Genomic DNA, 22,566 nt, shown 5'->3' with positions numbered 1-22,566 from the left:
ACTCATTGGGTGAATCGCTCTGGAACTGAAATCAGAATGCTCACTCACATTTGCCCTGTCTGAAAGTCTGATAAACGCAGGAAAAATGACTAAGTCCAACAAAAATTTTTTTTCAACTTTTTTCAATTTTACCCCCGTGGGATATATATTCTACCCACACACATGTGGAACTCTCCTGGGGTACCCTCACACATATTATTCCCTCACTTAGTGGATATTTTCACAAAAAAGTGAAATTTTCAAAAATCCAGAAAATTGGCTGAAAACGACTAAATATCAAGGACTCAATGGGCGAATCGCTCTGGAACTGAAATCGGAACGCTCACTGACATTTGCCCCATCTGAAAGTCTGATAAACGCCAGAAAAATGACAGTACAAACAAAAAAATGTTTCAACTTTTTTCAATTTTACCCCGTGGGATATATATTCTAAGCACACATATTTTGAACTCTCCTGGCGTACCCTCACACATATTATTCCCTCATTTAGTGGTTATTTTCACAAAAAAGTGAACTTTTCAAAAATCCAGAAAATTGGCTGAAAACGACTAAATATCAAGGACTCAATGGGCGAATCGCTCTGGAACTGAAATCGGAATGCCCACTGATATTTGCCCTATCTGAAAGTCTGATAAACGCCGGAAAAATGACTAAGTCCAAAAAAAAAAAATATTTCAACTTTTTTCAATTTTACCCCCGTGGGATATATATTCTACCCACACACATTTGGAACTCTCCTGGTGTACCCTCACACATATTATTCGCTAATTTAGTGGATATTTTCACAAAAAAGTGAACTTTTCAAAAATCCAGAAAATTGGCTGAAAATGACTAAATATCAAGGACTCAATGGGTGAATCGCTCGGGAACAGAAATCGAAACGCTCACTGATATTTGCCCTATCTGAAAGTCTGATAAACGCCGGAAAAATGACCAAGTCCAAAAAAAAATTTTTTTCAACTTTTTTCAATTTTACCCCCGTGGGATATATATTCTACCCACACACATTTGGAACTCTCCTGGGGTACCCTCACACATATTATTCCCTCATTTAGTGGATATTTTCAGAAAAAAATGACATTTTCAAAAATCCAGAAAATTGGCTGAAAACGACTAAATATCACGGACTCATTGGGCAAATCGCTCTGGAACTGAAATCGGAACGCTCACTGATATTTGCCCTATCTGAAAGTCTGATAAACGACGGAAAAATGACTAAGTCCAAAAAAAAAATTTTTCAACTTTTTTCAATTTTACCCCCGTGGGATATATATTCTACCCACACACATTTGGAACTCTCCTGGGGTACCCTCACACATATTATTCCCTCATTTAGTGGATATTTTCACAAAAAAGTAAACTTTTCAAAAATCCAGAAAATTGGCTGAAAGCGACTAAATATCAAGGACTCAATGGGCGAGTCACTCTGGAACTGAAATCGGAATGCTCACTGATTTTTGCCCTATCTGAAAGTCTGATAAACGCCGGAAAAATGACCAAGTCCAAAAAAAAAAAATTTTCAACTTTTTTCAATTTTACCCCCGTGGGATATAAATTCTACCCACACACATTTGGAACTCTCCTGGGGTACCCTCACACATATTATTCCCTCACTTAGTGGATATTTTCACAAAAAAGTAAACTTTTCAAAAATCCAGAAAATTGGCTGAAAGCGACTAAATATCAGGGACTCAATGGGCGAGTCACTCTGGAACTGAAATCGGAACGCTCACTGATTTTTGCCCTATCTGAAAGTCTGATAAACGCCGGAAAAATGACCAAGTCCAAAAAAAAAAAATTTTCAACTTTTTTCAATTTTACCCCCGTGGGATATAAATTCTACCCACACACATTTGGAACTCTCCTGGGGTACCCTCACACATATTATTCCCTCATTTAGTGGATATTTTCACAAAAAAGTGAAATTTTCAAAAATCCAGAAAATTGACTGAAAACGACTAAATATCAAGGACTCATTGGGCGAATCGCTCTGGAACTGAAATGGGAATGCTCACTGATATTTGCCCTATCTGAAAGTCTGATAAACGCTGGAAAAATGACCAAGTCAAAAAAAAAAAAAATTTCAACTTTTTTCAATTTTACCCCCGTGGGATATATATTCTTCCCACACACATTTGGAACTCTCCTGGTGTACCCTCACACATAATATTCGCTAATTTAGTGGATATTTTCACAAAAAAGTGAACTTTTCAAAAATACAGAAAATTGGCTGAAAATGACTAAATATCAAGGACTCAATGGGTGAATCGCTCTGGAACAGAAATCGAAACGCTCACTGATATTTGCCCTATCTGAAAGTCTGATAAACGCCGGAAAAATGACCAAGTCCAAAAAAAAATTTTTTTCAACTTTTTTCAATTTTACCCCCGTGGGATATATATTCTACCCACACACATTTGGAACTCTCCTGGGGTTCCCTCACACATATTATTCCCTCATTTAGTGGATATTTTCACAAAAAAGTGAAATTTTCAAAAATCCAGAAAATTGGCTGAAAACGACTAAATATCAAGGACTCATTGGGCGAATCGCTCTGGAACTGAAATCGGAATGCTCACTCACATTTTCCCTGTCTGAAAGTCTGATAAACGCAGGAAAAATGACTAAGACCAACAAAAATTTTTTTTCAATTTTACCCCCGTGGGATTTATCTTCTACCCACACACATTAGGAACTCTCCTGGGGTACCCTCACACATATTATTCCTCATTTAGTGCATATTTTCACAAAAAAAGTGAAATTTTCAAAAATCCAGAAAATTGGCTGAAAACGACTAAATATCAAGGACTCATTGGGCGAATCGCTCTAGAACTGAAATCGGAATGCTCACTGACATTTCCCCTATCTGAAAGTCTGCTAAACGCAGGAAAAATGACTAAGTCCAAAAAAATTTTTTTCTACATTTTTTTCAATTTTACCCCATTGGGATACATATTCTACCAACACACATTTGGAACTCTCCTGGGGTACCCTCACACATATTATTCCCTCATTTAGTGGGTATTTTCACAAAAAAGTGAAATTTTCAAAAATCCAGAAAATTGGCTGAAAACGACTAAATATCAAGGGCTCATTGGGTGAATCGATCTGGAACTGAAATCGGAACGCTCACTGACATTTGCCCTATCTGAAAGTCTGATAAACGCCGGAAAAATGACTAAGTCCAAAAAAAAAAATATTTCAACTTTTTTCAATTTTACCCCCGTGGGATATATATTCTACCCACACACATTTGGAACTCTCCTGGGGTACCCTCACACATATTATTCCCTCATTTAGTGGATATTTTCACAAAAAAGTGAAATTTTCAAAAATCCAGAAAATTGGCTGAAAACGACTAAATATCAAGGACTCATTGGGCGAATCGCTCTGGAACTGAAATCGGAATGCTCACTGACATTTGCCCTATCTGAAAGTCTGATAAACGCCGGAAAAATGACTAAATCCAAAAAAAAATTTTTTTCAACTTTTTTCAATTTTACCCCCGTGGGATATATATTCTACCCACACACATTTGAAACTCTCCTGGGGTACCCTCACACATATTATTCCCTCATTTAGTGGATATTTTCACAAAAAAGTGAAATTTCCAAAATTCCCGAAAAAATGGCTGAAAACTACTAAATATCACGGACTCATTGGACAAATCGCTCTGGAACCGAAATCGGAACGCTCACTGACATTTGCCCTATTTGAAAGTCTGATAACGCCGGAAAAATGACTAAGTCCTAAAAAAAAATTTTCAACTTTTTTCAATTTTACCCCCGTGGGATATATATTCTACCCACACACATTTGGAACTCTCCTGCGGTACCCTCACACATATTATTCCCTCATTTAGTGGATATTTTCACAAAAAAGTGAAATTTTCAAAAATCCAGAAAATTGGCTGAAAACGACTAAATATCAAGGACTCATTGGGCAAATCGCTCTGGAACTGAAATCGGAACGCTCACTGACATTTGCCCTATCTGAAAGTCTGATAAACGACGGAAAAATGACTAAGTCCCAAAAAAAAATTTTTTCAACTTTTTTCAATTTAACCCCCGTGGGATATATATTCTACCCACACACATTTGGAACTTTCCTGGGGTACCCTCACACATATTATTCCCTCATTTAGTGGATATTTTCACAAAAAAGTGAAATTTTCAAAAATCCAGAAAATTGGCTGAAAACGACTAAATATCAAGGACTCATTGGGCAAATCGCTCTGGAATTGAAATCGGAACGCTCACTGACATTTGCCCTATCTGAAAGTCTGATAAACGACGGAAAAATGACTAGTCCAAAAAAAAATTGTTTTCAACTTTTTTCAATTTTACCCCCGTGGGATATATATTCTAACCACACACATTTGGAACTCTCCTGGGGTTCCCTCACATATATTATTCCCTCATTTAGTGGATATTTTCACAAAAAAGTGAAATTTTCAAAAATCCAGAAAATTGGCTGAAAACGATTAAATATCAAGAACTCATTGGGCGAATCGCTCTGGAACTAAAATCAGAACGCTCACTGATATTTGCCCTATCTGAAAGTCTGATAAACGCCGAAAAAATGACTAAGTCCAAAAAAAAATTTTTTTAAACTTTTTTCAATTTTACCCCCGTGGGATATATATTCTACCCACACACATTTGGAACTCTCCTGGGGTACCCTCACACATATTATTCCCTCATTTAGTGGATATTTTCACAAAAAAGTGAAATTTTCAAAAATCCAGAAAATTGGCTGAAAACGACTAAATATCAAGGACTCATTGGGCAAATCGCTCTGGAACTGAAATCGGAATGCTCACTGACATTTGCCCTATCTGAAAGTCTGATAAACGACGGAAAAATGACTAGTCCAAAAAAAAATTGTTTTCAACTTTTTTCAATTTTACCCCCGTGGGATATATATTCTAACCACACACATTTGGAACTCTCCTGGGGTTCCCTCACATATATTATTCCCTCATTTAGTGGATATTTTCACAAAAAAGTGAAATTTTCAAAAATCCAGAAAATTGGCTGAAAACGATTAAATATCAAGAACTCATTGGGCGAATCGCTCTGGAACTAAAATCAGAACGCTCACTGATATTTGCCCTATCTGAAAGTCTGATAAACGCCGAAAAAATGACTAAGTCCAAAAAAAAATTTTTTTAAACTTTTTTCAATTTTACCCCCGTGGGATATATATTCTACCCACACACATTTGGAACTCTCCTGGGGTACCCTCACACATATTATTCCCTCATTTAGTGGATATTTTCACAAAAAAGTGAAATTTTCAAAAATCCAGAAAATTGGCTGAAAACGACTAAATATCAAGGACTCATTGGGCAAATCGCTCTGGAACTGAAATCGGAATGCTCACTGACATTTGCCCTATCTGAAAGTCTGATAAACGACGGAAAAATGACTAGTCCAAAAAAAAATTGTTTTCAACTTTTTTCAATTTTACCCCCGTGGGATATATATTCTAACCACACACATTTGGAACTCTCCTGGGGTTCCCTCACGTATATTATTCCCTCATTTAGTGGATATTTTCACAAAAAAGTGAAATGTTCAAAAATCCAGAAAATTGGCTGAAAACGATTAAATATCAAGGACTCATTGGGCGAATCGCTCTGGAACTGGTAGTGTTGAGCGATACCTTCCGATATCAGGAAATATCGTATCGGATTGGATTGGACCGATACCCAAAAAGTATCGGATATCGCCGATTCCGATACCGGAAACCAATGCAATTCAATGGGACACAAATATCGGAATGAAAATAAACCCTTTCTTTCCTTGTAGGTTAATTCTACATGAAGTAAAACAACTAAGAATAATGTAGAATGTATTACGCGAAAAGCCGGCAATTCATCAGCGGCATACACCGGTACCCGACAATTTACAACAGAAAGAATAGAGCTTCACACATAGATTAGATAGAAAGAAACATGTCAGTCACATATATATGAAGTACAGTGACAGTGTTGCTTACTGTACTTGTCATTTAGTGTAAAGGATTTATCTAAAAAAATAATAGTGTTTTCATGCACCGTCTCTTTAAAAAAGCCGGCCGGCAATTCAGCAGTGGTACCCGACAATTTATAACAGACAGAATAGAGCTTCACACATAGATTAGATAGATAGAAACATGTCATTCACATATATATGAAGTACAGTGATAGTGTTGGTTACTGTACTTGTCATTTAGTGTAAAGAATTTATTTAAAAAAATAATAGTGTTTTCATGCACCGTCTCTTTAAAAAAGCCGGCCGGCAATTCAGCATCTGTACCCGACAATTTAGAATAGAAGGAATAGAGAATCACACATAGATTAGATAGATAGAAACATGTCAGTCACATATATATGAAGTACAGTGACAGTGTTGCTTACTGTACTTGTCATTTAGTGTAAAGGATTTATTTAAAAAAATAATAGTGTTTTCATGCACCGTCTCTTTAAAAAAGCCGGCCGGCAATTCAGCAGCGGTACCCGACAATTTATATCAGACAGAATAGAGCTTCACACATAGATTAGATAGATAGAAACATGTCAGTCACATATATATGAAGTACAGTGACAGTGTTGCTTAATGTACTTGTCATTTAGTATAAAGGATTTATTTAAAAAATAATAGTGTTTTCATGCACCGTCTCTTTAAAAAAGCCGACCGGCAATTCAACATCTGTACCCGACAATTTAGAATAGAAGGAATAGAGAATCACACATAGATTAGATAGATAGAAACATGTCAGTCACATATATATGAAGTACAGTGACAGTGTTGATTACTGTACATGTCATTTAGTGTTAAAATAAAGGATTTATTTAAAAAAAAATTGGCGTGGGGTTCCCCTTAATTTTAGGCTCTAGCGGAGGTTAAGCAGACAGCTGGGGCAGATGTTTGAAGCCTGGGAAGGGGGTAATACCCACGGAGCTTCCCAGGCTACTAATATCGGTCCCCAGCTGAATACCTAGCCTTTACTAGCTATTAAAATGGGGGACCCCCAAAAAAAATGACGTGGGGTCCCCCCTAATTTAATAGCTAGCAAAGGCTTGGCAGACAGCTGGGGGCTGATATTAATAGCCCAGGAAGGGTACCATGAATATTGACCCCCTCCCAGGCTATAAACACCAGCCGTCAGCCGCCCCAGAAATGGCGCATCCATAGGATGCGCCATTTCTGGGACTTAGCCTCGCTTTTCCCACTGCCCTGTAGCGGTGGCAGTGGGGTAATAGGGTTGGGGTTGATGTCAGCTTATAATGCCAGCTGACATCAAGCCCAGGTTAGTAATGGAGAGGCGTCTATAAGACACCCCCATTACTAACCCCATAGTGAAAGTTAAAAAAAAAGCACAAACACCCAGAATAAAGTCCTTTAATTGAAATAAACACACAATTCTTTATTGTTCTAAATTAAACCATACTTACCATCACGTCCATTCCAGCTGAAGCCAACGATCTCCTGCAATAAAAGAAAAATAATAAAGCAACCTCATCCTTACCTTTCCATGGTTCCCAGGACAGCTTCACCTCTGCTACATCGAGATGACAGGCTGGACCGCAGCAGAACGCTGCCATCCAGCCTGTCATCCCGCAGACACTGAGAAGCGCAGGCATGCTTGCGCTCCCCAATGTCTCGCTGTGACGGCATAAAGATGAGCCGAGGTCATGTCCAATGAACTCGGCTCACCTCATGCACGTCACTGACAGCGTGGGAAAATTCTCCTGCACTCAGCGCTTCAGCGTGAGAATTTTCCCACGCTGTCAGTGACGTACATGAGGTGAGTTCATGTCCAATGATCTCAGCTCACCTCATGTACGTCACTGACAGCGTGAGAGAATTCTCACGCTGAAGCGCTGAGTGCAGGAGAATTTTCCCACGCTGTCAGTGACGTGCATGAGGTGAGCTGAGTTCATTGGACATGACCTCGGCTCATCTTTATGCCGTCACAGCGAGACATTGGGGAGCGCAAGCATGCCTGCGCTTCTCAGTGTCTGCGGGATGACAGGCTGGATGGCAGCGCTCTGCTGCGGTCCAGCCTGTCATCTCGATGTAGCAGAGCTGGAGCTGTCCTGGGAACCATCGAAAGGTAAGGATGAGGTTGCTTTATTATTTTTCTTTTATTGCAGGAGATCGTTGGCTTCAGCTGGAATGGGCGTGATATAAGTATGGTTTAATTTAGAACAATAAAGAATTGTGTGTTTATTTCAATTAAAGGACTTTATTCTGGGTGTTGTGTTTTTTTTAAATACTTTACTAGAAATTCATGGTGGTCATGTCTAATATTGGCGTGACCCCATGAATTTCGGGCTTAGGGCCAGCTGATAATGCCAAGCTGGCCTTAACCCCTTTATTACCCAGTGAGCCACCGCACCAGGGCCCTGGATGAGTTGGGTACAGCGCCAGAAGATGGCGCTTCTATGAACGCGCCATTTTCCGGGGCGGCTGCGGACTGCAATTTGCAGCGGGTGGAGCCCAGAAAGCTTGGGCCTCCCTGCGCTGCGGATTCCAGCCCCCAGCTGCCTAGTTGTACCTGGCTGGACACAAAAATAGGGCGAAGCCCCACGTATTTTTTTTTTTAATTATTTCATGAAATTCATGAAATAATTAAGAAAAAAAGGGCTTCCCTATATTGTTGTGTCCAACCAGGTACAAATAGGCAGCTGGTGGTTGGGGGCAGCCCGTTCCTGCCTGCTGTACCTGGCTGGACACAAATATAGTGCGAAGCCCCACGTCAATTTTTTTTTAATTATTTCATGAAATAATTTTTTTAAAAAAGGGCTTCCCTATATTGTTGTGTCCGGCCAGGTACAAATAGGCAGCTGGTGGTTGGGGGCAGCCCGTTCCTGCCTGCTGTACCTGTCTGGACACAAATGTAGGGCGAAGCCCCACATCATTTTTTTTTTAATTATTTCATGAATTTCCTGAAATAATTAAAAAAAAAATTGACGTGGGGCTTCGCACTATATTTGTGTCCAGCCAGGTACAGCAGGCAGGAACGGGCTGCCCCCAACCACCAGCTGCCTATTTGTACCTGGCCGGACACAACAATATAGGGAAGCCCTTTTTTTCTTTATTATTTCATGAATTTCATGAAATAATTAAAAAAAAAAAATACGTGGGGCTTCTCCCTATTTTTGTGTCCAGCCAGGTACAACTAGGCAGCTGGGGGATGGAATCTGCAGTGCAGGGAAGCCCAAGCTTTCTGCCCCCTCCTCCCCTCCGCCGCTGCAAATTGCAGTCCGCAGCCACCCCGAAAAATGGCGCGTTCATAAAAGCTGGATGCTGTGCCTGGCTGGCATACAAAAATATGGCAAAGCCCACGTCAAAATTTTTGGGAAAAATTAATTAAAAAATAAATAATAATTTAGGGACTGCATCTTTATTAACTCCTCAAATGTCATTTAGTGTTAAAATAAAGGATTTATTTAAAAAAAATTTGACGTGGGATCCCCCATAATTTTAGTCTCTAGCGGAGGTTAAGCAGACGGCTGGGCAGATGTTTGAAGCCTGGGAAGGGGGTAATACCCACAGAGCTTCCCAGACTACTAATATGAGCCCCCAGCTGAATACCTAGCCTTTACTAGCTATTAAAATGGGGGACCCCCCCAAAAAATGACGTGGGGTACCCCCTATTTTAATAGCTAGCAAAGGCTAGGCAGACAGCTGGGGGCTGACATTAATAGCCCAGGAAGGGTGCCATGAATATTGGCCCCCTCCCAGGCTAGAAACACCAGCCGTCAGCCACCCCAGAAATGGCGCATCCATAGGATGCCCCAACTCTGGCACTTAGCCTCGCTCTTCCACGCTGCCCTGGTGCGGTGGCAGGGGGTAATAGTGCTGGGGTTCATGTCAGCGCCAGCTGCCATGATGCCCAGGTTAGTAATGATGGGCGTCTATAAGACACCCCCATTACTAACCTACAAAGTGTTAAAAAGAAAAAACACACACTACACCCAGAAAAAAATAATTTATTTGAAATAAAACACACAATTTTATTTAATTCTTAGTTTACTAAAAAAAAATAGTTACCTGTCCACGTTCCTGCGCTGATCTCCCATGCACAGCTGTCACATCTGGAGATGGTGACAGCTGTGCATGGCTGCTGTAAGCTCACACTGCCGGGAACACGTCCGCTCCCGGCAGCGGGAGCCACTGACTGAGGTCACCGGAGTGCATTCAGTCAGCGCAGCTCTGGAGACCTCCTTTACGGCTGTGCTGTACCGTGGGAATTTCTCACGGTACAGCAGGGCCGTAAAGGAGCTAACCGGAGCAGCGCTGCCTGAACTCCGGCGAACCCGCTTATGGAATGACTGAGCTGTTTTACGGCCCCGTCATTCTAGCAGCGGCAGCGGTTCAGAGCGGTCACATTCTATGTGGCTGCTCTAAACTGGAGATCATCGTGGGACACTCGTGGACTACTACGGAGGGGTAAGGATAAGGTTGTGGTTTATTTTTTTATATTTTATTACAGGAGATCGATGGCTCCGGGGAATTAGGTGTCTAGGTGAGTATAGGTGTACTTTTTTATTTTTTACTTTATTTTAGGTGGCGATCGGCGGGGACAGGTAATGTATGAACTAATTTATTGTAGGTAACCACTGGCCACCAATGACATGTATTTAAAATTTATTGGGGACACAGTAGGGCAATTTAAATAGCAGGATCAGGCTGATGGGAACTACTGCTCCCATCGAGCTGATCCTGCTGGCACGAGTGGACGGGGGACAGACATAGGCCGATGGGAGTAGTAGTGTCACATCGGCCTAAGTCTGTCTGCACGCACACACCCGCAGACATCGCACAGACACCGCACACACTCGCAGACATCGCACAGACACCGCACACACCCGCAGACATCGCACAGAAACCGCACACACCCTCAGACATCACACAGACACTGCACAGACACCGTGCACACTCGCGCACACCCCCGCAGACATCGCACACACTCGCACACATCGCACAGACACCCGCACACATCAATCATGACGGGCTTATGGTCTGGGAGGTGAGGCTGACCTGTGCGGCCGTGGGAAAGTTCATGTGAGTTCATGCAGTCAAGCATGAACTCACATGAACCCTCCGAGGGCACCGCGGCTACTTCAAATGAACAGCTGATCGGCATCACCTGATACCTCAGCTGTTCATTTGAAATAACCGGCGGGAAAGCGCAGCACAGAACGGGAAAGCCGGCGGTGAAGTCTTTTCACTGCCGGCTTCCCCGCCCGGGTCCTTCGCTCCCCGCTCCTTGGTGCTGTGCTCCCCGCCTGGACCTAACTTACGATCAGGATGGGAGGTGGCGAGGGGAGCGGAGGATCGGGGTGGGAGGCTGCGGAGAAGCAGTATGGGGCTGTGTGATTGTTTAAAAGCCGGCGGCTTTTTACCGCCCGCCGGCTTTTAAACAATCAGGAGAATTCTCCCACGCTGGGATGGCATTCTGATGACAGGCTGGATCGCAGCTGAGCGCTGGCATCCAGCTTGTCATCCTTCAGAGACACTGCAGAGTGCAGGCATTATGGGAACTTCCGATTCCGGTATTCGATATTGTAAAAGTATCGGAATTAAATATCGGAATTCCGACACCGGAAATATCGGCCGATACCCGATATTTCAGTATCGGAATGCTCAACACTACTCATTGGGCGAATCGCTCTGGAACAGAAATCGGAACACTCACTGATATTTGCCCTATCTGAAAGTCTGATAAACGCCGGAAAAATGACTAAGTCCAACAAAAAATTTTTTTCAACTTTTTTCAATTTTACCCCCGTGGGATATATATTCTACCCACACACATTTGGAACTCTCCTGGGGTACCCTCACACATATTATTCCCTCATTTAGTGGATATTTTCACAAAAAAGTGAAATTTTAAAAAATCCAGAAAATTGGCTGAAAACGACTAAATCTCAAGGACTCATTGGGCGAATCGCTCTGGAACTGAAATCGGAACGTTCACTGATATTTCCCCTATCTGAAAGTCTGATAAACGTCGGAAAAATGACTAAGTCCAAGAAAAATTTTTTTCCGACTTTTTTCAATTTTACCCCCGTGGGATATATATTCTACCCACACACATTTGGAACTCTCCTGGGGTACCCTCACACATATTATTCCCTCATTTAGTGGATATTTTCACAAAAAAGTGAAATTTTCAAAAATCCAAAATATTGGCTGAAAACGACTAAATATCAAGGACTCATTGGGCGAATCGCTCTGGAACTGAAATCGGAACGCTCACTGATATTTGCCCTATCTGAAAGTCTGATAAACGCCAGAAAAATGACTAAGTCCAAAAAAAAATTTTTTTCAACTTTTTTCAATTTTACCCCCGTGAGATATATATTCTACCCACACACATTTGGAACTCTCCTGGGGTACCCTCACACATATTATTCCCTCATTTAGTGGATATTTTCACAAAAAAGTGAAATTTCCAAAATTCCCGAAAAAATGGCTGAAAACGACTAAATATCACGGACTCATTGGACAAATCGCTCTGGAACCGAAATCGGAACGCTCACTGACATTTGCCCTATTTGAAAGTCTGATAAAGCCGGAAAAATGACTAAGTCCTAAAAAAAAAAATTTCAACTTTTTTCAATTTTACCCCCGTGGGATATATATTCTACCCACACACATTTGGAACTCTAGTGGGGTACCCTCACACATATTATTCCCTTATTTAGTGGATATTTTCACAAAAAAGTGAAATTTTCAAAAATCCAGAAAATTGGCTGAAAACGACTAAATATCAAGGACACATTGGACGAATCGCTCTGGAACTGAAATCGGAACGTTCACTGACATTTCCCCTATCTGAAAGTCTGATAAACGCCGGAAAAATGACTAAGTCCCAGAAAAAAAATTTTCCAACTTTTTTCAATTTTACCCACGTGGGATATATATTCTACCCACACACATTTGGAACTCTCCTGGGGTACCCTCACACATATTATTCCCTCATTTAGTGGATATTTTCACAAAAAAACGAACTTTTCAAAAATCCAGAAAATTGGCTGAAAGCAACTAAATATCAAGGACTCAATGGGTGAATAGCTCTGGAACTGAAATCGGAACGCTCACTGATATTTGCCCTATCTGAAAGTCTGATAAACGCCAGAAAAATGACTAAGTCCAAAAAAAAATTTTTTTCAACTTTTTTCAATTTTACCCCCGTGAGATATATATTCTACCCACACACATTTGGAACTCTCCTGGGGTACCCTCACACATATTATTCCCTCATTTAGTGGATATTTTCACAAAAAAGTGAAATTTTCAAAAATCCAAAATATTGGCTGAAAACGACTAAATATCAAGGACTCATTGGGCGAATCGCTCTGGAACTGAAATCGGAATGCTCACTGATATTTGCCCTATCTGAAAGTCTGATAAACGCCAGAAAAATGACTAAGTCCAAAAAAAAATTTTTTTCAACTTTTTTCAATTTTACCCCCGTGAGATATATATTCTACCCACACACATTTGGAACTCTCCTGGGGTACCCTCACACATATTATTCCCTCATTTAGTGGATATTTTCACAAAAAAACGAACTTTTCAAAAATCCAGAAAATTGGCTGAAAGCAACTAAATATCAAGGACTCAATGGGTGAATAGCTCTGGAACTGAAATCGGAACGCTCACTGATATTTGCCCTATCTGAAAGTCTGATAAACGACGGAAAAACGACTAAGTCCAAAAAAAAAATCTTTTCAACTTTTTTCAATTTTACACCCGTGGGATATATATTCTACCCACACACATTTGGAACTCTCCTGGGGTACCCTCACACATATTATTCCCTCATTTAGTGGATATTTTCACAAAAAAGTGAACTTTTCAAAAATCCAGAAAATTGGCTGAAAACGACTAAATATCAAGGACTCATTGGGCAAATCGCTCTGGAACTGAAATCGGAACGCTCACTGACATTTCCCCTATCTGAAAGTCTGATAAACGCAGGAAAAATGACTAAGTCCAAAAAAAAATTTTTTTCAACTTTTTTCAATTTTACCCCAGTGGGATATATATTCTACCCACACACATTTGGAACTCTCCTGGGGTACCCTCACACATATTACTCCCTCATTTAGTGGATATTTTCACAAAAAAGTGAAATTTTCAAAAATCCAAAATATTGGCTGAAAACAACTAAATATCAAGGACTCATTGGGCGAATCGCTCTGGAACTGAAATCGGAACGCTCACTGATATTTGCCCTATCTGAAAGGCTGATAACGCCGGAAAAATGACTAAGGCCTAAAAAAAAAATTTTAAAACATTTTTCAATTTTACCCCCATGGTATATATATTTTACCCACACACATTTGGAACTCTCCTGGGGTACCCTCACACATATTATTCCCTCATTTAGTGGATATTTTCACAAAAAAGTGAAATTTTCAAAAATCCAGAAAATTGGCTGAAAACGACTAAATATCATGGACGCATTGGGCGAATCGCTCTGGAATTGAAATCGGAATGCTCACTGATATTTGCCCTATCTGAAGGTCTGATAAACGCAGGAAGAATGACTAAGTCCAAAAAAAAATTTTTTTCAACTTTTTTTAATTTCACACCCGTGGGATATATATTCTACCCAAACACATTTGGAACTCTTCTGGGGTATCCTCACACATATTATTCCCTCATTTAGTGGATATTTTCACAAAAAAAGTGAAATTTTCAAAAATCCAGAAAATTGGCTGAAAACGACGAAATATCAAGGACTCATTTGGCGAATCGCTCTGGAACTGCATTCGAAACCCTCACTGACATTTCCCCTATCTGATATTCTGATAAATGCCGGAAAAATGACTAAGTCCAAAAAAAAAATTTTTTAAACTTTTTTCAATTTTACCCCCGTGAGATATATATTCTACCCAAACACATTTGGAACTCTTCTGGGGTACCCTCACTCATATTATTCCCTCATTTAGTGGATATTTTCACAAAAAAGTGAAATTTTCAAAAATCCAGAAAATTGGCTGAAAACGACTAAATATCAAGGACTCATTGGGCGAATCGCTCTGGAACTGAAATCGGAACGCTCACTGACATTTTTGCCCTATCTGAAAGTCTGATAAACGCCTTAAAAATGACTAAGTCCAAGAAAAAATTTTTTTCAACTTTTTTCAATTTTACCCCCGTGGGATATATATTCTACCTACACACTTTTGGAACTCTCCTGGGGTACCCTCACACATATTATTCCCTCATTTAAAGGATAATTTCACAAAAAAGTGAAATTTTCAAAAATCCAGAAAATTGGCTGAAAACGACTAAATATCAAGGACTCATTGGGCGAATCGCTCTGGAACTGAAATCGGAATGCTCACTGACATTTCCCATATCTGAAAGTCTGATAAACGCCGGAAAAATGACTAAGCCCCAAAAAAAATTTATTTCCATCTTTTTTCAATTTTACCCCAGTGGGATATATATTCTACTTACACACATTTGGAACTCTCCTGGGGTACCCTCACACATATTATTCCCTCATTTAGTGCATATTTTCACAAAAAAGTGACATTTTCAAAAATTCAGAAAATTGGCTGAAAACGATGAAATATCAAGGACTCACTGGGCGAATCGCTTTGGAACTGAAATCAGAACGTTCACTGACATTTCCCCTATCTGAAAGTCTGATAAACGCCGGAAAAATGACTAAGTCCAAGAAAAAAAATTTTCCAACTTTTTTCAATTTTACCCCTGTGGGATATATATTCTACCCACACACATTTGGAACTCTCCTGCGGTACCCTCACACATATTATTCCCTCATTTAGTGGATATTTTCACAAAAAAGTGAAATTTTCAAAAATCCAGAAAATTGGCTGAAAACGACTAAACATCAAGGACTCATTGGGCAAATCGCTCTGGAACTGAAATCGGAACGCTCACTGACATTTGCCCTATCTGAAAGTCTGATAAACAACGGAAAAATGAGTAAGTCCAAAAAAAAATTTTTTTCAACTTTTTTCAATTTTACCCCCGTGAGATATATATTCTACCCACACACATTTGGAACTCTCCTGGGGTACCCTCACACATATTATTCCCTCATTTAGTGGATATTTTCACAAAAAAGTGAAATTTTCAAAAATCCAAAATATTGGCTGAAAACAACTAAATATCAAGGACTCATTGGGCGAATCGCTCTGGAACTGAAATCGGAACGCTCACTGATATTTGCCCTATCTGAAAGTCTGATAAACGCCGGAAAAATGACTAAGTCCAAAAAAAAATTTTTTTCAACTTTTTTCAATTTTACCCCCGTGGGATATATATTCTACCCACATACATTTGAAACTCTCCTGGGGTACCCTCACACATATTATTCCCTCATTTAGTGGATATTTTCACAAAAAAGTGAAATTTCCAAAATTCCCGAAAAAATGGCTGAAAACGACTAAATATCACGGACTCATTGGACAAATCGCTCTGGAACCGAAATCGGAACGCTCACTGACATTTGCCCTATTTGAAAGTCTGATAAAGCCGGAAAAATGACTAAGTCCTAAAAAAAAAAATTTCAACTTTTTTCAATTTTACCCCCGTGGGATAAATATTCTACCCACACACATTTGGAACTCTAGTGGGGTACCCTCACACATATTATTCCCTCATTTAGTGGATATTTTCACAAAAAAGTGAAATTTTCAAAAATCCAGAAAATTGGCTGAAAACGACTAAATATCAAGGACACATTGGACGAATCGCTCTGGAACTGAAATCGGAACGTTCACTGACATTTCCCCTATCTGAAAGTCTGATAAACGACGGAAAAACGACTAAGTCCAAAAAAAAAATCTTTTCAACTTTTTTCAATTTTACACCCGTGGGATATATATTCTACCCACACACATTTGGAACTCTCCTGGGGTACCCTCACACATATTATTCCCTCATTTAGTGGATATTTTCACAAAAAAGTGAAATTTTCAAAAATCCAAAATATTGGCTGAAAACAACTAAATATCAAGGACTCATTGGGCGAATCGCTCTGGAACTGAAATCGGAACGCTCACTGATATTTGCCCTATCTGAAAGGCTGATAACGCCGGAAAAATGACTAAGGCCTAAAAAAAAAATTTTAAAACATTTTTCAATTTTACCCCCATGGTATATATATTTTACCCACACACATTTGGAACTCTCCTGGGGTACCCTCACACATATTATTCCCTCATTTAGTGGATATTTTCACAAAAAAGTGAAATTTTCAAAAATCCAGAAAATTGGCTGAAAACGACTAAATATCATGGACGCATTGGGCGAATCGCTCTGGAATTGAAATCGGAATGCTCACTGATATTTGCCCTATCTGAAAGTCTGATAAACGCAGGAAAAATGACTAAGTCCAAAAAAAAATTTTTTTCAACTTTTTTTAATTTCACCCCCGTGGGATATATATTCTACCCAAACACATTTGGAACTCTTCTGGGGTATCCTCACACATATTATTCCCTCATTTAGTGGATATTTTCACAAAAAAAGTGAAATTTTCAAAAATCCAGAAAATTGGCTGAAAACGACGAAATATCAAGGACTCATTTGGCGAATCGCTCTGGAACTGCATTCGAAACCCTCACTGACATTTCCCCTATCTGATATTCTGATAAATGCCGGAAAAATGACTAAGTCCAAAAAAAAAATTTTTTAAACTTTTTTCAATTTTACCCCCGTGAGATATATATTCTACCCAAACACATTTGGAACTCTTCTGGGGTACCCTCACTCATATTATTCCCTCATTTAGTGGATATTTTCACAAAAAAGTGAAATTTTCAAAAATCCAGAAAATTGGCTGAAAACGACTAAATATCAAGGACTCATTGGGCGAATCGCTCTGGAACTGAAATCGGAACGCTCACTGACATTTTTGCCCTATCTGAAAGTCTGATAAACGCCTTAAAAATGACTAAGGCCAAGAAAATTTTTTTTTCAACTTTTTTCAATTTTACCCCCGTGGGATATATATTCTACCTACACACTTTTGGAACTCTCCTGGGGTACCCTCACACATATTATTCCCTCATTTAAAGGATAATTTCACAAAAAAGTGAAATTTTCAAAAATCCAGAAAATTGGCTGAAAACGACTAAATATCAAGGACTCATTGGGCGAATCGCTCTGGAACTGAAATCGGAATGCTCACTGACATTTCCCATATCTGAAAGTCTGATAAACGCCGGAAAAATGACTAAGCCCCAAAAAAAATTTTTTCCATCTTTTTTCAATTTTACCCCAGTGGGATATATATTCTACTTACACACATTTGGAACTCTCCTGGGGTACCCTCACACATATTATTCCCTCATTTAGTGCATATTTTCACAAAAAAGTGACATTTTCAAAAATTCAGAAAATTGGCTGAAAACGATGAAATATCAAGGACTCACTGGGCGAATCGCTTTGGAACTGAAATCAGAACGTTCACTGACATTTCCCCTATCTGAAAGTCTGATAAACGCCGGAAAAATGACTAAGTCCAAGAAAAAAAATTTTCCAACTTTTTTCAATTTTACCCCTGTGGGATATATATTCTACCCACACACATTTGAAACTCTCCTGCGGTACCCTCACACATATTATTCCCTCATTTAGTGGATATTTTCACAAAAAAGTGAAATTTTCAAAAATCCAGAAAATTGGCTGAAAACGACTAAACATCAAGGACTCATTGGGCAAATCGCTCTGGAACTGAAATCGGAACGCTCACTGACATTTGCCCTATCTGAAAGTCTGATAAACAACGGAAAAATGAGTAAGTCCAAAAAAAAATTTTTTTACAACTATTTTCAATTTTACCCCCGTGGGATATATATTCTACCCACACACATTTGGAAATCTCCTGGGGTACCCTCACACATATTATTCCCTCATTTAGTGGATATTTTCACAAAAAAAGTGATATTTTCAAAAATCCAGAAAATTGGCTGAAAACGACTAAATATCAAGGACTCATTGGGCAAATCGCTCTGGAACTGAAATCGGAACGCTCACTGACATTTGCCCTATCTGAAAGTCTGATAAACGACGGAAAAATGAGTAAGTCCAAAAAAAAATTTTTTTACAACTATTTTCAATTTTACCCCCGTGGGATATATATTCTACCCACACACATTTGGAAATCTCCTGGGGTACCCTCACACATATTATTCCCTCATTTAGTGGATATTTTCACAAAAAAAGTGATATTTTCAAAAATCCAGAAAATTGGCTGAAAACGACTAAATATCAAGGACTCATTGGGCAAATCGCTCTGGAACTGAAATCGGAACGCTCACTGACATTTGCCCTATCTGAAAGTCTGATAAACGACGGAAAAATGACTAGTCCAAAAAAAAATTGTTTTCAACTTTTTTCAATTTTACCCCCGTGGGATATATATTCTAACCACACACATTTGGAACTCTCCTGGGGTTCCCTCACACATATTATTCCCTCATTTAGTGGATATTTTCACAAAAAAGTGAAATGTTCAAAAATCCAGAAAATTGGCTGAAAACGATTAAATATCAAGGACTCATTGGGCGAATCGCTCTGGAACTGGTAGTGTTGAGCGTTACCTTCCGATATCAGGAAATATCGTATCGGATTGGATCGGACCGATACCCAAAAAGTATCGGATATCGCCGATTCCGATACCGGAAACCAATGCAATTCAATGGGACACAAATATCGGAATGAAAATAAACCCTTTCTTTCCTTGTAGGTTAATTCTACATGAAGCAAAACAACTAAGAATAATGTAGAATGTATTACGCGAAAAGCCGGCAATTCATCAGCGGCATACACCGGTACCCGACAATTTACAACAGAAAGAATAGAGCTTCACACATAGATTAGATAGATAGAAACATGTCAGTCACATATATATGAAGTACAGTGACAGTGTTGCTTACTGTACTTGTCATTTAGTGTAAAGGATTTATTTAAAAAAATAATAGTGTTTTCATGCACTGTCTCTTTAAAAAAGCCGGCCGGCAATTCAGCAGTGGTACCCGACAATTTATAACAGACAGAATAGAGCTTCACACATAGATTAGATAGATAGAAACATGTCATTCACATATATATGAAGTACAGTGATAGTGTTGGTTACTGTACTTGTCATTTAGTGTAAAGGATTTATTTAAAAAAATAATAGTGTTTTCATGCACCGTCTCTTTAAAAAAGCCGGCCGGCAATTCAGCATCTGTACCCGACAATTTAGAATAGAAGGAATAGAGAATCACACATAGATTAGATAGATAGAAACATGTCAGTCACATATATATGAAGTACAGTGACAGTGTTGCTTACTGTACTTGTCATTTAGTGTAAAGGATTTATTTAAAAAAATAATAGTGTTTTCATGCACCGTCTCTTTAAAAAAGCCGGCCGGCAATTCAGCAGCGGTACCCGACAATTTATAACAGACAGAATAGAGCTTCACACATAGATTAGATAGATAGAAACATGTCAGTCACATATATATGAAGTACAGTGACAGTGTTGCTTAATGTACTTGTCATTTAGTATAAAGGATTTATTTAAAAAAATAATAGTGTTTTCATGCTCCGTCTCTTTAAAAAAGCCGACCGGCAATTCAGCATCTGTACCCGACAATTTAGAATAGAAGGAATAGAGAATCACACATAGATTAGATAGATAGAAACATGTCAGTCACATATATATGAAGTACAGTGACAGTGTTGATTACTGTACATGTAATTTAGTGTTAAAATAAAGGATTTATTTAAAAAAAAATTGGCGTGGGGTTCCCCTTAATTTTAGGCTCTAGCGGAGGTTAAGCAGACAGCTGGGGCAGATGTTTGAAGCCTGGGAAGGGGGTAATACCCACGGAGCTTCCCAGGCTACTAATATCGGTCCCCAGCTGAATACCTAGCCTTTACTAGCTATTAAAATGGGGGACCCCTAAAAAAAAATGACGTGGGGTCCCCCCTAATTTAATAGCTAGCAAAGGCTAGGCAGACAGCTGGGGGCTGATATTAATAGCCCAGGAAGGTTACCATGAATATTGACCCCCTCCCAGGCTATAAACACCAGCCGTCAGCCGCCCCAGAAATGGCGCATCCATAGGATGCGCCATTTCTGGGACTTAGCCTCGCTCTTCCCACTGCCCTGTAGCGGTGGCAGTGGGGTAATAGGGTTGGGGTTGATGTCAGCTTATAATGCCAGCTGACATCAAGCCCAGGTTAGTAATGGAGAGGCGTCTATAAGACACCCCCAATACTAACCCCATAGTGAAAGTTAAAAAAAAACCACAAACACCCAGAATAAAGTCCTTTAATTGAAATAAACACACAATTCTTTATTGTTCTAAATTAAACCATACTTACCATCACGTCCATTCCAGCTGAAGCCAACGATCTCCTGCAATAAAAGAAAAATAATAAAGCAACCTCATCCTTACCTTTCCATGGTTCCCAGGACAGCTTCACCTCTGCTACATCGAGATGACAGGCTGGACCGCAGCAGAACGCTGCTATCCAGCCTGTCATCCCGCAGACACTGAGAAGCGCAGGCATGCTTGCGCTCCCCAATGTCTCGCTGTGACGGCATAAAGATGAGCCGAGGTCATGTCCAATGAACTCGGCTCACCTCATGCACGTCACTGACAGCGTGGGAAAATTCTCCTGCACTCAGCGCTTCAGCGTGAGAATTTTCCCACGCTGTCAGTGACGTACATGAGGTGAGTTCATGTCCAATGATCTCAGCTCACCTCATGTACGTCACTGACAGCGTGAGAGAATTCTCACACTGAAGCGCTGAGTGCAGGAGAATTTTCCCACGCTGTCAGTGACGTGCATGAGGTGAGCTGAGTTCATTGGACATGACCTCGGCTCATCTTTATGCCGTCACAGTGAGACATTGGGGAGCGCAAGCATGCCTGCGCTTCTCAGTGTCTGCGGGATGACAGGCTGGATGGCAGCGTTCTGCTGCGGTCCAGCCTGTCATCTCGATGTAGCAGAGCTGGAGCTGTCCTGGGAACCATCGAAAGGTAAGGATGAGGTTGCTTTATTATTTTTCTTTTATTGCAGGAGATCGTTGGCTTCAGCTGGAATGGGCGTGATATAAGTATGGTTTAATTTAGAACAATAAAGAATTGTGTGTTTATTTCAATTAAAGGACTTTATTCTGGGTGTTGTGTTTTTTTTAAATACTTTACTATAAATTCATGGTGGTCATGTCTAATATTGGCGTGACCCCATGAATTTCGGGCTTAGGGCCAGCTGATAATGCCAAGCTGGCCTTAACCCCTTTATTACCCAGTGAGCCACCCCACCAGGGCCCTGGATGAGTTGGGTACAGCGCCAGAAGATGGCGCTTCTATGAACGCGCCATTTTCCGGGGCGGCTGCGGACTGCAATTTGCAGCGGGTGGAGCCCAGAAAGCTTGGGCCTCCCTGCGCTGCGGATTCCAGCCCCCAGCTGCCTAGTTGTACCTGGCTGGACACAAAAATAGGGCGAAGCCCCACGTATTTTTTTTTTAAATTATTTCATGAAATTCATGAAATAATTAAGAAAAAAAG

Source organism: Phyllobates terribilis, unplaced genomic scaffold (assembly GCF_046119375.1).
Source record: "Phyllobates terribilis strain yellow unplaced genomic scaffold, ASM4611937v1 Scaffold_13__5_contigs__length_258822181, whole genome shotgun sequence".
Lineage (NCBI taxonomy): Eukaryota > Metazoa > Chordata > Amphibia > Anura > Dendrobatidae > Phyllobates > Phyllobates terribilis.
This window is presented reverse-complemented; position numbering follows the sequence as displayed.